This window comes from Apostichopus japonicus, chromosome 17, assembly GCF_037975245.1.
Source record: "Apostichopus japonicus isolate 1M-3 chromosome 17, ASM3797524v1, whole genome shotgun sequence".
NCBI classification, from domain to species: Eukaryota; Metazoa; Echinodermata; class Holothuroidea; order Aspidochirotida; family Stichopodidae; genus Apostichopus; species Apostichopus japonicus.
Genome location: NC_092577.1, coordinates 5,403,394 through 5,416,183, shown reverse-complemented (window position 1 = coordinate 5,416,183; position 12,790 = coordinate 5,403,394). Strand labels below are relative to the sequence as shown.

At 39.0% G+C, this 12,790-nt stretch overlaps 1 protein-coding gene across 1 annotated transcript in view; it reads left to right on the top strand.

Moving 5' to 3' along the window:
• LOC139954652 (interferon-induced very large GTPase 1-like) overlaps positions 1–12,790 on the top strand; it is a 287,324-nt gene that overhangs the window by 144,819 nt on the left and 129,715 nt on the right. The gene's annotated exons all lie outside the window — the stretch shown is intronic.

Genomic DNA, 12,790 nt, shown 5'->3' with positions numbered 1-12,790 from the left:
CGGTGTGTGGATTTATGGGGGCCCAGGTGAACCCTTGTGTCTCGCAGACCCCCAGATACAATAGCGAGAGGTCAAAGGTCAATTTAGTGAAATCGTTTTCTTGCTATTACTCCAGGGGGAACAATGAATGGACATGGATCCTTCATAGTTATAATGGAAATGTCAATTACTATCAAAATATGTGGTTGCCATGGGAACCGAGATCAAATATCCCGTGGTTAAATGTCAAATTTATATTTTATATCAATACTCAGTCCTTAGTTTCAGGCACATTGAACATAAGGAGCGTAATCTTAGCCTACAATAAGCCTAGTTCTAGCTTTGGACGCACTAGCCTGAACCTAAAACTGTTACGGCAGGTATTATACCTGGCCTGGTCCAGTTATGCGCGAACTTAACTTTATTGTCGGTCGTTGAAATTTCCAAAAATTTCTACGTGCCACAAAGGGTTAGAACGGCGTTAATGTCCGACGCAATGATAGCACGTTCAACATGGGAGTGTGAAATTCGCAGGTTTGTGACTCGTTGCACATTTGCGTCCGGGTCAAGCCTATTACTGGTAGGCGCGTCCGTGAGTACGCGCGATACATAAACTGCACTGTGATTAGGCGTATAGCCAGGGTCTATTCCCTGCGTCTAAGCGCAAAAGACGACAAAGTCGACCTATTCAATGTATAATTACCTTCACATGGCATTTGAATTTCACTGGTTGACATGAGTGATAATCTTCCCAGTGTTCAAACTGTTAAAATGAAAAAAGGGAAAAGTTCACAACAATTGTATCACTGTTAAAGCATGATACTGGAGTCAGGACTCCAAGCCTAGGTTTTTTTCAGTGTTGGATTTACAACATAATGTAGTCATGTTAACTTCAAAAACGGAATTGCACGATTGCGGAGCTAATAATAAATTTGTTCATTTGAAATCGGTGTTTGCTGTACATGAGACCTGCAACACCGTGGATTGCCTACATGTTAGAAATGTAATCAACGTGGGCTCGACAAATTGCATACAGATACATTTGATAGACCTTTACAGTTTTGGGGGCAGTATTGTCAGTTCCTCGCTGATAGCGAAATCCTCTATCCACTGGCTAAACAAGAAATACATATCTAGTAAAGTTCAGAGCCCCTTTTAATTGTATTAATAAAAAATTTAATATCTACATTATTTATATCGTTACAACATCTTGATTGTACGATAACCTTATATTTCAACTGAATATCAACCTTTTTCCAACATGAAAATATTGTCTTCAGCTAGGTAGGAATGCCACGATATAGACTTTCAGCTTCAGTGCAGTATATATAGTTACTCTCTCCTGCTCATACGATGGCGCCCTCAAATTTATAATATGGAATTCCCCGAGTGTTCAATCTTGTACACCTGTTGCCGAAATGAATATCACCCTGCTAGCACGATCTTACTGCATGCACATAACACAGTTATAGATTATTTACAAAGGGTGTGTCTCAATTCTTTGCGGCACAAACAACATGTAGCCTTCGCCAGGTCTGTTCAAGCCAGCGAGTTTTTTTTTTTGCTCTAGAGCTGACGAAGAGATATACCTGCGACGCAAGTAAGTGGTCTCGAAGATACTGCCCGCGTATGAGAGGGTTCCATTCATTTTTAGATCTGGACAAGCAAACATGTAAGTTAACAATCATTTCTGTTTTCCTAACAGTATCCTATAACCTACTGTAGCATGTTCATAGCCTATATAAGTCCACGTCATCAAGTTTATAGTTCACAGTAGACTGATATGCTGTATAGTCGCCATGATGCGCATAATTATTATCAGCGTATGCAGCAACAAAGGACTTGATTCCCCTAGTAAGGATGGGACGACCGGATCCCATGGCATCCACCACCCTATTCACCCTCTTCTTCAAACTAAAACAAGCTATATTTGCCGAATTGAGAAGTAATTAGTGAAACAAACAAACTATACTATTCAAAACTGAAGATGTCTTACTTGTTAAACGTATTCATAATATTGAAATCCAAAATCAAAAAAAAATTTCCTATGTTCATAGAATTTGATCGGTCAAATCACTTTAGATTCGGCTAAACTCTACCATTCATTTTGCTGCAATATATAAGGTGGGAGTGTAACATATTGTACTGCAACCTGCAGTTTAGACCAACCACTGCCAGTCCTACCTGGAGGTTACATACCTACCCTGACCCAGCCACCATCCTAGCCTATCTATGCCCAAATATGGATTTAAGAGTAAACGAGCTTATATAACAGATTGTTCTACTATAGTACTATATACACACATTTACTATTGAATACAGAGCCTCAACAACTGGAATAACCTGTCTTGTGTTATTATTACATTATGGTTATTTGTTAATTCTAACAAGTTTACATGTTGTCAGAAGTAAACACCATTGTGGACATTTCAAAATGGATCAGTTAAAGAGGCCATGACACGAAAAATCCAACTAATCGAGAGTAACTTCCTCTGAATCTATGAGAAAATCTATGTTCAAAACTATCCTCATCACCTTGAAAACCTCAAGGACTAATAATTAATTAACGTTTTAATATTCGCATCCGAAAATAGATATCTGAGAATGCGATTTCACAACAAGACAATGATGACGTCATGTTAGGAACACAAGTGCCAAGCCCATGCATGTACCGGATGCGCGACGATCATACCGTTCCATATACACGCACATTAACACTGAGAGAACAACCACTGTATTACGCTACATCGTTAAGATTGTTTTACAACTGTTGTAAACTATCCGAGAGAAATGCCGGTCCGTTGTGTTGTTGGGGGCTGCATAAATATCATAACCCATGCAATTAAGTTCATCCATGGCAGAAGGACGAAAAAAAAACACGGCGATTATGACCAAGTTAGTGCACAACACCAGCGCCGATGTCACTGGGCCTAGCCAGTATGCAGCTCCGTATATGAAGCGAACACTTCACGGAAGCATACTACGATCCCTCCTCTTTTATGAAATAGATAAAAAAAAATGGACTTTAACGGTTCGACATAAAAGAGTCATTCTTCTGTCAAGTAATCCACAAAAAAAATACTCTGAAGACCAGATCGGGGAACACGAAACCTCCAATGGGGCAAGTGGCGATCCTTTGGTGGTACCGCGCCGAGCACTAGTAGTACTAGTATTAGCGTTACTACACTGAAGTCGCAATAGACGAAGAGATTTTGCTGTATCATCTAAATTAACACCCCCTTCATTGCTCTATTGTATACTAATAAGCTATGAGGTTAGCTTCAGAAGTGATGGGTTACATCTTCTTGTGAAAAAATCTCAGTGCCCCAATTTATGTCTGGAATATGCTGGGTCAGTTAGTTATAGCAATAATTTCTTATTTCTATTCCAGTAAAACCATTTTTTATGTTGGGGAGGGAGTGGGGGTAATGGGGATGGGTCAAAATAGGTAGGTAAAAAGATTTTATTACAAAGGGGTGCTTAAATCTCAAAGCGATTTATTTTAGACACAGAGCCAAAAATTCACACAACCTAGTTCAAGTCTTAAATCATTGAACAAAGTTTATTCAATATCAGTTCTAGACAGTCATTCTGGACAATCTGAACGAGCCTGTGACTAAACTAACATTAACAACAATCATTGTCTTATATAACATAAAAGTAAAACTGTACTTTCCATAAACATTATCATTCTTAAATTACACTAATGTAATTTGTGACATCAAAGGAGGTTTAAAGAAAACAACTTACATGAATCTTTTTGCTTTAAGCCTACAAAGCAGTTGCATGTCTATCGCTATCAATCATTGTTGTGACAAATTAATTAGAATAATCCAGAAGCAAATACAACAAAGGGTAATTTAAACCAAGAAACACTGCACGACGCAACTCACATGCAAAAATGTTACCCACGCACGACGACACGTACAACACTGACGGGCAACGTGAAACACAGCATCACATGCATTAAAACAATCGAAGACCATTAACAGGGTGTACTGCTGAGTTTATGAAGAAAGATTGTAAAATAAACCAACTGCTGCTGAAGAAACAAAGTCTAAACATTCGAGAGTTCTGCTGCTTCCATTAGTCTTTTTTATGACTTTTCTGTCAAATATCATTGGTGATATGGATATTTTGGCTTCCAGATTAAAGGTACGAAGCAAACGTCTGGGAGGTAAATGCTCCTAAAAAGGTCAATGCACGTTCCCTTATGCACATCTTATATGACATCACGGTCACGCCAATACTTGTGTCCAAATGCTTCAAAACGTGCCTTTTCTTTCATTGTTGATGTTGGGTCTAGAAAATAACTTTTCATCCTGAATTAAAAGTCTTGAATTTCAATATATCAACACTGAGGGAACCCTGACGGATTGATAATCCAACACAATCGTAGAATAGAAAAGGTGTTTCTGGAGGAATTTCTCAGCCAAGGCTTCCTATAAAATGAGTTTTCTCCTGGCAACTTGAATCCAGTGTAATGACAATTGGCTGGAAACTCACTTCTGATCCTTTGGACTGCACATGATGGTAGCACAACCCTGACGTGTCTTGCTAGGAACCCCCAGTACAATAGAACCTGTTGACCGTAGGCTATGTATCTGTACTGCCTGGGGAAAATTTTTATGAAAGTTCAAAATGTATTAATGTTGGGCCATGATGTCCACAATAACAAGCAGGCATACAATGTACAGTTATGGTTGCATAAATTGTGAATGTGTGAATTTACACCTTCCATGTATCATGAAACATTCTTTTGTTTCAGAAAATGGATTTGCAAAACTCCAGGCCAAAGTACTAGCCTAGTAATAATGAGTATGAAATAACACATATGCCTATCAAGCATGGCTGCATAATGCAACTCACATCCCCGAGCCAAACTTTCAGTATGCAACCAACCCTACACTACTATTAAATATATGTACATGCATGAATACATATATAGCCAGCACACTGTACATATGGGTTGTAAGTTACCGTAACACGCACAATACGGTTTAGGGAGTTCCGCGAATTCCAACAACACATGCACAAAATGGACTGGATTTTGATTTTAAATGCTTCGTTAATAAATTCTTACCACGTTGTATGTTCCTTGCAATCGTTTCGAACGGGTTTCTTCTTCGATATTTTGTGGAGCTTTAATTTCGGCTCGTTTAACAGGCTCGAACTGATACGGTTCTAACATCTCAGGTCCACCCTCAACGTTCGGTTCAATATTGGCATGATCATCGCCTTCACTCTCTGCTTCGAATATGAGAAAGGGCACCCTAATTATAGCCCAATTTCACTGCCTGGTGAAGAACCACTATCACTTTGAACTTCGGTTGCCGCAATTGCTTCTGGATCCGCCATTTCACAGGATATTTTGATTTGATATCGCACTTGTGATCGGTGTTTTGTTTAGTAACTACTAGTGGTATGTGTACTTGTCTAATGTGTACGTGAATGTTATGTTCGGAGGATCGTAAACAGCGACAACAATCGTGTTCATAACATGAGGTCACATGACGTCATGCGAATCGGAAAGTTTTCGAGTAAACAAAGTTTCAAACGCCGAAGAGGGTAAATTCATTCTCAATTTTCGACTTGAAAAATCAAGTTTTAAACTGGCAGATTGGTTGATACATGTTCTAGAGAACATTCTTTGATGGATCCCAAAAATATAGGACTTTGAAATTTTCGTGTCATGGCCACTTTAAAGCAGCCAAGTTCATTAAGTCTGCAAGGAAATCTGGCTGAGAACTGGAGAAAATGGAGACAGATGTTGCTCCTATATCTGGAAGCTAGTGGACTAAGCGCTAAAACAGATAAAGTAAAAACTTCAGCACTACTTCACATTGCTGGGGAGGATGCTGTAGAAATCTATAACTCCTTCAAATGGGAGGAGGAAGGAGATTGCTGGAAACTTAATAAAGTTATGGATCAGTTTGAGGCATTTTGTTAGCCAAGAAAAAACATTACCTGGGAGCGTCATAATTTTATTACTCGCAACCAAAAGTCGAGTGAGCCCATCGACCAATACGTTACGGATTTGAAAAACAAATCTAAAGGATGCGAATTCGGGGAACTCACTGACGGTTTGATTCGCGATCGAATTGTTTGCGGCATACACGATGACCAAGTACGCAGACGTCTTCTTAGGGAGGAGTCTTTAACACTTGGCAAAGCGATCGACATTTGCCGCGCCAGTGAAGCGACTTTGGCGCAAATGAAATCATCGGCAGGGGAGACAAACTTACCAATACACCAGGTAAGATCGTATAACTCTAACACACGAGGAAAGTCACAAAAATCGCAAACCAGTAGTGGTAATAGAAACTGTTACAAATGTGGCCGATCTTGGGATAGGGAACATGACTGTCCCGCGATAGGTGCCAAATGCAACTCGTGTGGAAAACTAAATCACTTTGCCGTGGTATGCCGAAACAATCAAAAATTGGTGTACACGCAAAGCAACAGCAAGAAGCAGAGATCTCAAAGTCAAAAAGACATTCGAGTGATAAACCAAGCGACTGGATCGGACACTGACAGTGAATAGAATTTTTTATCGGTATGACAAAAGTGGAAAAGGCGAAAGGCTCGAAAACAGACAAAAACTGGAAAGTTCAGCTCTCTATAGTCTAGGGGAGAAAGCATTTGAAATAGCTCAGATTCAGATGCTTCCTATGTCAATGATAAGTTATTAAACTAAGACAACTCACAGTAGAGGACATTAGTTTGCAAACTCTATCTGAGAGGGTTGGCCTGAGACACGGTCAGAACTTTCAGTCTGCGCAAGGCCTTATTGGAGCTACAAGCATGAAATTACTGTCAATGACGAGATACTATTCAGGGGTGATAAAGTTATCTTTCCACTTAAAATGAGGCGTGACATCCTGGCGCAAATTCATAGCGCTCATTTTCTCATTGAAAAATGCAAACAAAGGGCCAGGGATGTTCTATTCTGGCCTCAGATGAATGCTGAGATTGAAGATGTTATATCTAAATGTGAGATTTGTAACAAATACAGAAATCAAAACACCAAAGAACCCCTGACGCCGCATGATGTTCCAACAAGGCCATGGGCAAAAAAATTGGTGCAGATTTGTTTGAATGGAATGGTAAAGATTATTTAATTTTGATTGATTACTATTCGGGATATTTTGAAATGGCGAATCTCCCAAACACGAAAAGCGAAACTGTAATAACAAATTTGAAGTCTCAATTTGCACGACATGGGATACCAGACACACTTGTAAGTGACAACGGGCCACAATTTAGCAGTAATTGTTTTTCTGAATTTTCACATTTGTTTCAATTTCACCATACAACCTCTAGTCCGTACCACCCTCAGTCGAATGGTATGGCCGAAAAGGATGTGCAGATAGCAAAGGCTTTGCTTACAAAGACAAAGGAGGATGGTGAAGACCCATATTTAGCATTGCTTGAGTATCGCAATACCCCCAGAGATGACATCCTCGGGTCACCCGCCCAACGACTATTTCGACACAGAACTAAAACAAGACTACCCAATAGTGAACGGCTCCTGCATCCCCGTATATTGAAACTGGACACTGTAAACCAAACGACTTGCTGAAAAACGACAAACACAGAAAACCTTCTTTGACAGGCAAGCAAGTATGGAACGCCAAAAGGACTACAGGTGGCGCTACTTCTCTAAACAGGAGGTGCTACTACCCTAAACAGGAGGTGCTACTACCCTAAACAGGGGGTGCTACTACTCTTATTAGGAGGTGCTACTACTCTAAACAGGGGGTGCTACTACTCCTATTAGGAGGTGCTACTACTCTAAACAGGAGGTGCTACTACTCTAAACAGGAGGTGCTACTACTCCTAAGTGACGATGCTACTGTAAAAGGAGGCGCTACTCTAAATAGGCTATGCCACTACTACTACAGGCGGCGATGCTTCTGTAAATTAGTGGCGCTACTACCCTAAACGGAAGGTGCTACTACTCCAAATTGGAGACGCTACTACCCTGTATCCAAGGCGTGTTTCCAAGGCGTGTTTCCAAAACAATATGCACAGAGGGGTAATCGTGAAGGTCAATCTCCACGCCGCGTGTGGTTATTGCGTAATCACATTGCACATGATAGTACGACGATACGATCAACAGCAAAGCTGTACTGTATCTAGCCGCAGTCCATTAACATATCGTATAACATACGTATAGCAGCAGTACTGCAATCATGGCGTCCAGATATAGCGCGTAAGTAGGATAGTTGGTAGTGATGTTAACGTTAGACTGTATAAGCTGGTCACTGAAGTTACTGAACAACAAAACATCTCAGATGGCACTTACAGAGCACATACTTTGTTTAGCATATATATATATATATATATATATATATCTTACAGAATAGATTTTTTGCACAGAATAGAACTTTGTTGTTAGAGAATATTTTTTTTTTTCTTACAAAGAATAAAAATTTGCACAGACAATACTTTTTTCTATGGAATATATATATTTTCTGTCACAGAATTTATATATTTTGTAAGAGAAAATAGTTTTCGGTCACAGCATTGAAATACTTTTTGAAAAGGTTATATATATATTTCTTTAAAGAATACATATTTTTCTCTTAGAGAATAAATATATTCTTGGCAGAGAAAAAATATTTTTTGTGTTAGAGAATACATATTTTTGACAGAATATTTACTGTAAGAGAATATTTTTGCACAGAATACATATTTGATATTAAGAAAATACTTCCTGTTCGCCTGGAGAATATATAAATATATACTTTAAGGAATAAATATAATTTTCAGGTAGTATATATGTGTAAACATATATATAAATATGTCTAACATTTATTTTTGAAGTTAACCATGATGTATTTCGCAAGTACATCATATATATATATATATATTTGTACGTAATATATTCCGCTTTCTCGCGCCATAGTGACCTCGATGCAGTTATTATTATTATTCAAAGAAACCTGTCATCGGTTGAACCGAAGTATTGATCAGACTTCCATGGTAGAACCAATGAGTTACGTATCAATTCCTTGGTTAAAATAACGTTTTTCTATCAACCCATTATTGTTACTCATTGTGGCGCGGTTGCAAACCCTTCCGTAAGGAAAATGTGTATCACCATGTAAACATTAGTATGATTTATTTTGTGTTGGGGGGGGGGGCGGCTAGGGGGTCCTTTACTCTGTGACTCTTGTTACAGGTTTAAATATATGCATGAGCCATTAACTATGTTACTAAAATAAGTATATGAAAGACTGTCATACTTAAAAGTGTTGTATTGTGTCACTTAGTGTATCTATATACTGTCATCCTGGCAGGGAGCTCTCCAAGTAACAGCTCCTTGGTTTCACCACGCCAAGCTTATTACGTTCCTCAAACACAATCTACCCTACAAGATTGTATGGGTTAGGTAAATTGTAATCATGGTAAATCTGGCATAGAACTTCTAGAAACGTTATAGCCTACCCGCGCCCCAGTCACGGACACATAATTCCAAAGGTGGGGACTAAATTCCAACCGTTTCCCGAATTATATGTTGAGGCATAGACCTTAAAAACGGGCTGTGACTATGGGTTTCATGAATGTATATTTTTCTGCGGAGTGCTCTTGGAAGAAAGTTACACAATTCAGGCCTCAAATGTATGTTTAGCCTAAATCAAATTAGGTAAATAATTAGGATTATATATATACACGGTTGTGTATGTTAAAACTTTAAATTTTGAAGATATAAAATTCAAAAGTTGTTGTTTGTTTTCACAGAAACTTTCCCCGAAAGACCATCCCCACCCCCCCCCACCCCGACTAAAACGTTACCCTTCGGACAGACCATGGAGGTATGGTCCCCTGCTCCTCTCCTTTCATACGCCATTGATCAGCCCTTAAATGGTATTCTACGCCGAAATAGTCATTAATCACTTTCTGATAATACTTTGAAGAAGGAGAACCAAGGAGAGAACATACCTTCTTATTACAACGTTAAAAATAATACTTAGTTACTATTGTAAAACTAATATAAATACATAATGCACTTGTCATCCAGCCTCTGAAAAGATCTTGCTAGGATCGAAACGTCAGCCCCATTTACTTTGACGCATTGGTTACTATTATATACTACCATTATCATTAAGATACATGTAGAACATATTTCGTTCGATCAATCGGGAAACCTTTGCCTCTTTGGATTGAAAACGATGTATTTTTACACAACTCTGACAGTTGAACTATAAGATGTACGATTAATATATTACTAGATGTGATTGTACAATTGGTTGATTGTTACTACACGGTTATTTAGCATATACTATCTAGAATTGGCTGTCCTGAGTCTGTTTGAGTTACATTTAAGGAAATAAAACATCACTGACGACTAAGTTCGGCATTCCAATTTTTTTTTCGTAGGTGCAAATCGCGACGTCTCCCCTCAGTTGTTGTTACAATTACGTCCAACATTTCAGTCATTTGTTGGTTCATAAAAACCATCCTAACGTATTCGCGTATCATCTCGTCCACGTTGAACGACATTCTTTGTAATTATAATATAGATTATTTTTCGCGTAAACTGTTTGAATTTTCCCACAAGTTAATATCGAAACTAACGTTTCATATGGTAGTAACCGTTGATACTCTCAATCTGTACAGACATGAATATGTATATGTAGGAAAACCGAAGAGTGACCTTCGTTGACCCCGTGTGCATATTGTTTTGGAAACACGCCTTGGAAACACACCTTGGTTACAGGGTAGTAGCACCTTCCGTTTAGGGTAGTAGCGCCACTAAGTTACAGTAGCATCGCCGCCTGTAGTAGTGGCAGCATCGCCTATTTAGAGTAGTAGCGCCTCCTTTTTACAGTAGCATCGTCACTTAGGAGTAGTAGCACCTCCTGTTTAGAGTAGTAGCACCTCCTAATAAGAGTAGTAGCACCCCCTGTTTAGGGTAGTAGCACCTCCTGTTTAGGGTAGTAGCACCTCCTGTTTAGAGTAGTAGCGCCACCTGTGGTTCTTTTGGCGTTCCATAAGCAAGACCCCTAGCCCAACTATATCCCGGTGAAAACATAAGAATGCAAACAGAAAAGAAGTGGGTCCCAGCAACAGTGACTTCTCGAACTGGTCAACCCCGCTCATACATTGTCGAAACACTTGATGGTACAAATTATCGTCGAAACCGTAAACACCTTCGTAAAACTAAGGAAAACTATGACCCATTAAAAGAGCTAGACATGCAGCTTGTTGACCCAAAAAGTGAGGAGAGAGACATGCGAGAGAATACTGAGACTAATGAAGAGATACGTAGAAGCTCTAGACTAAAAACAACACCGGTCTGGGCCAAGGACTACGTCATGTAAATAAGATATTCTTAATCTTTGTATTTAACCACTATAATGTTTGTATTTAACCACTATGTTAAAATTTCATGTAGTCATTGTATTTTATACTCTAGTTGTTGTGACATTATCTAACTTACAACAAAAGGGAGATGTAACATATTGTACTGCAACCTGCAGTTTAGACCAACCACTGCCAGTCCTACCTGGAGGTTACATACCTACCCTGACCCAGCCACCATCCTAGCCTATCTATGCCCATATATGGATTTAAGAGTAAATGAGCTTATATAACAGATTGTTCTACTATAGTACTATATACACATATTTACTATTGAATACAGAGCCTCAACAACTGGAATAGCCTGTCTTGTGTAATTATTGCATTATAGTTATTTATTCATTCTAACAAGTTTACAGGGAGCACTATAAGTAGCCGTATTTAAGCTACCAACTTACAATGCTTCCCAGCGTAATTCTGCTGTCAGGTTGACGGCTAACTGCGCAAATGCGTCTTATTATTACATCGGTTACACAGTAAAGTGTTTACAATAGTCATTGAAGGTTAAAGGTCAGCAAAGTCTACATTCCTATCTATGCCACAAACTAACATGCCAAATATGAGAACTAAGGTTTGCATATATATATTTTTATGCAGGTATTTATGATCTGCTTTCGGGTCCTAACGTCTAAGGTGCACTCTATCCTGACAAAAATGTTGTAAACAAGTGCCATCTGCTACGAAGATGTTCGTGAAAAGCAGTTTGGTCAGCGCTGTTGTAGCTTTGCATGCAAAATACTAGCGACGACGATCCTTCTCAAATTCCGACTGGTAATGAGTCCTAGCATTACTTAAATTTGTTTTTCTTCACTCACTTTATATGATAACTAGGCTTTCTTCTTTGTCGTTATGCGAACCAGACACATCCTCAAATTTATGAACTTTGGTTCAAACTTGTTCAGTCCATGACGTCACAAAGGCAACTGCGTTACAAGGTGAAAGTGCTATGTTCGACTCTTTCTGAGCAAAAACTTAGAAGAACGCATTGCCCAATGTTCGTCCAAATTCAAAGAAATTTTGAACAGTTCCACCTGCATGCCGCTTGAATGTAAATATTTTACAATAACTTAAACAGTGAGATCAGTGAGTTCTAACCACGATGACATATGGAGCGAAAACTTGGACTGCGACCAGGGAAAAAGCTAATAACAACACAAATAACAATGCAAAGAAAAATGCTACATGTTAGCACCGAGGGATAGAGTGGGACACACGGAAATCAAAAGGAAGACTTAAGTAAAAGATGTCATAGTTAAAATCGATCACGACGACGACGGCGAAGGCGACGACGACGACGACGACGATGACGATGACGATGATGATCTAGTTATATGCCACGAACAGCAAGAAATTTCCGATATTGCCACAAAAAATTTGGTTTGTAATATCAACAATGTCAACAGTTGCACAGTGTCTGTTAAGTTACCCAGCCTCTCTAATT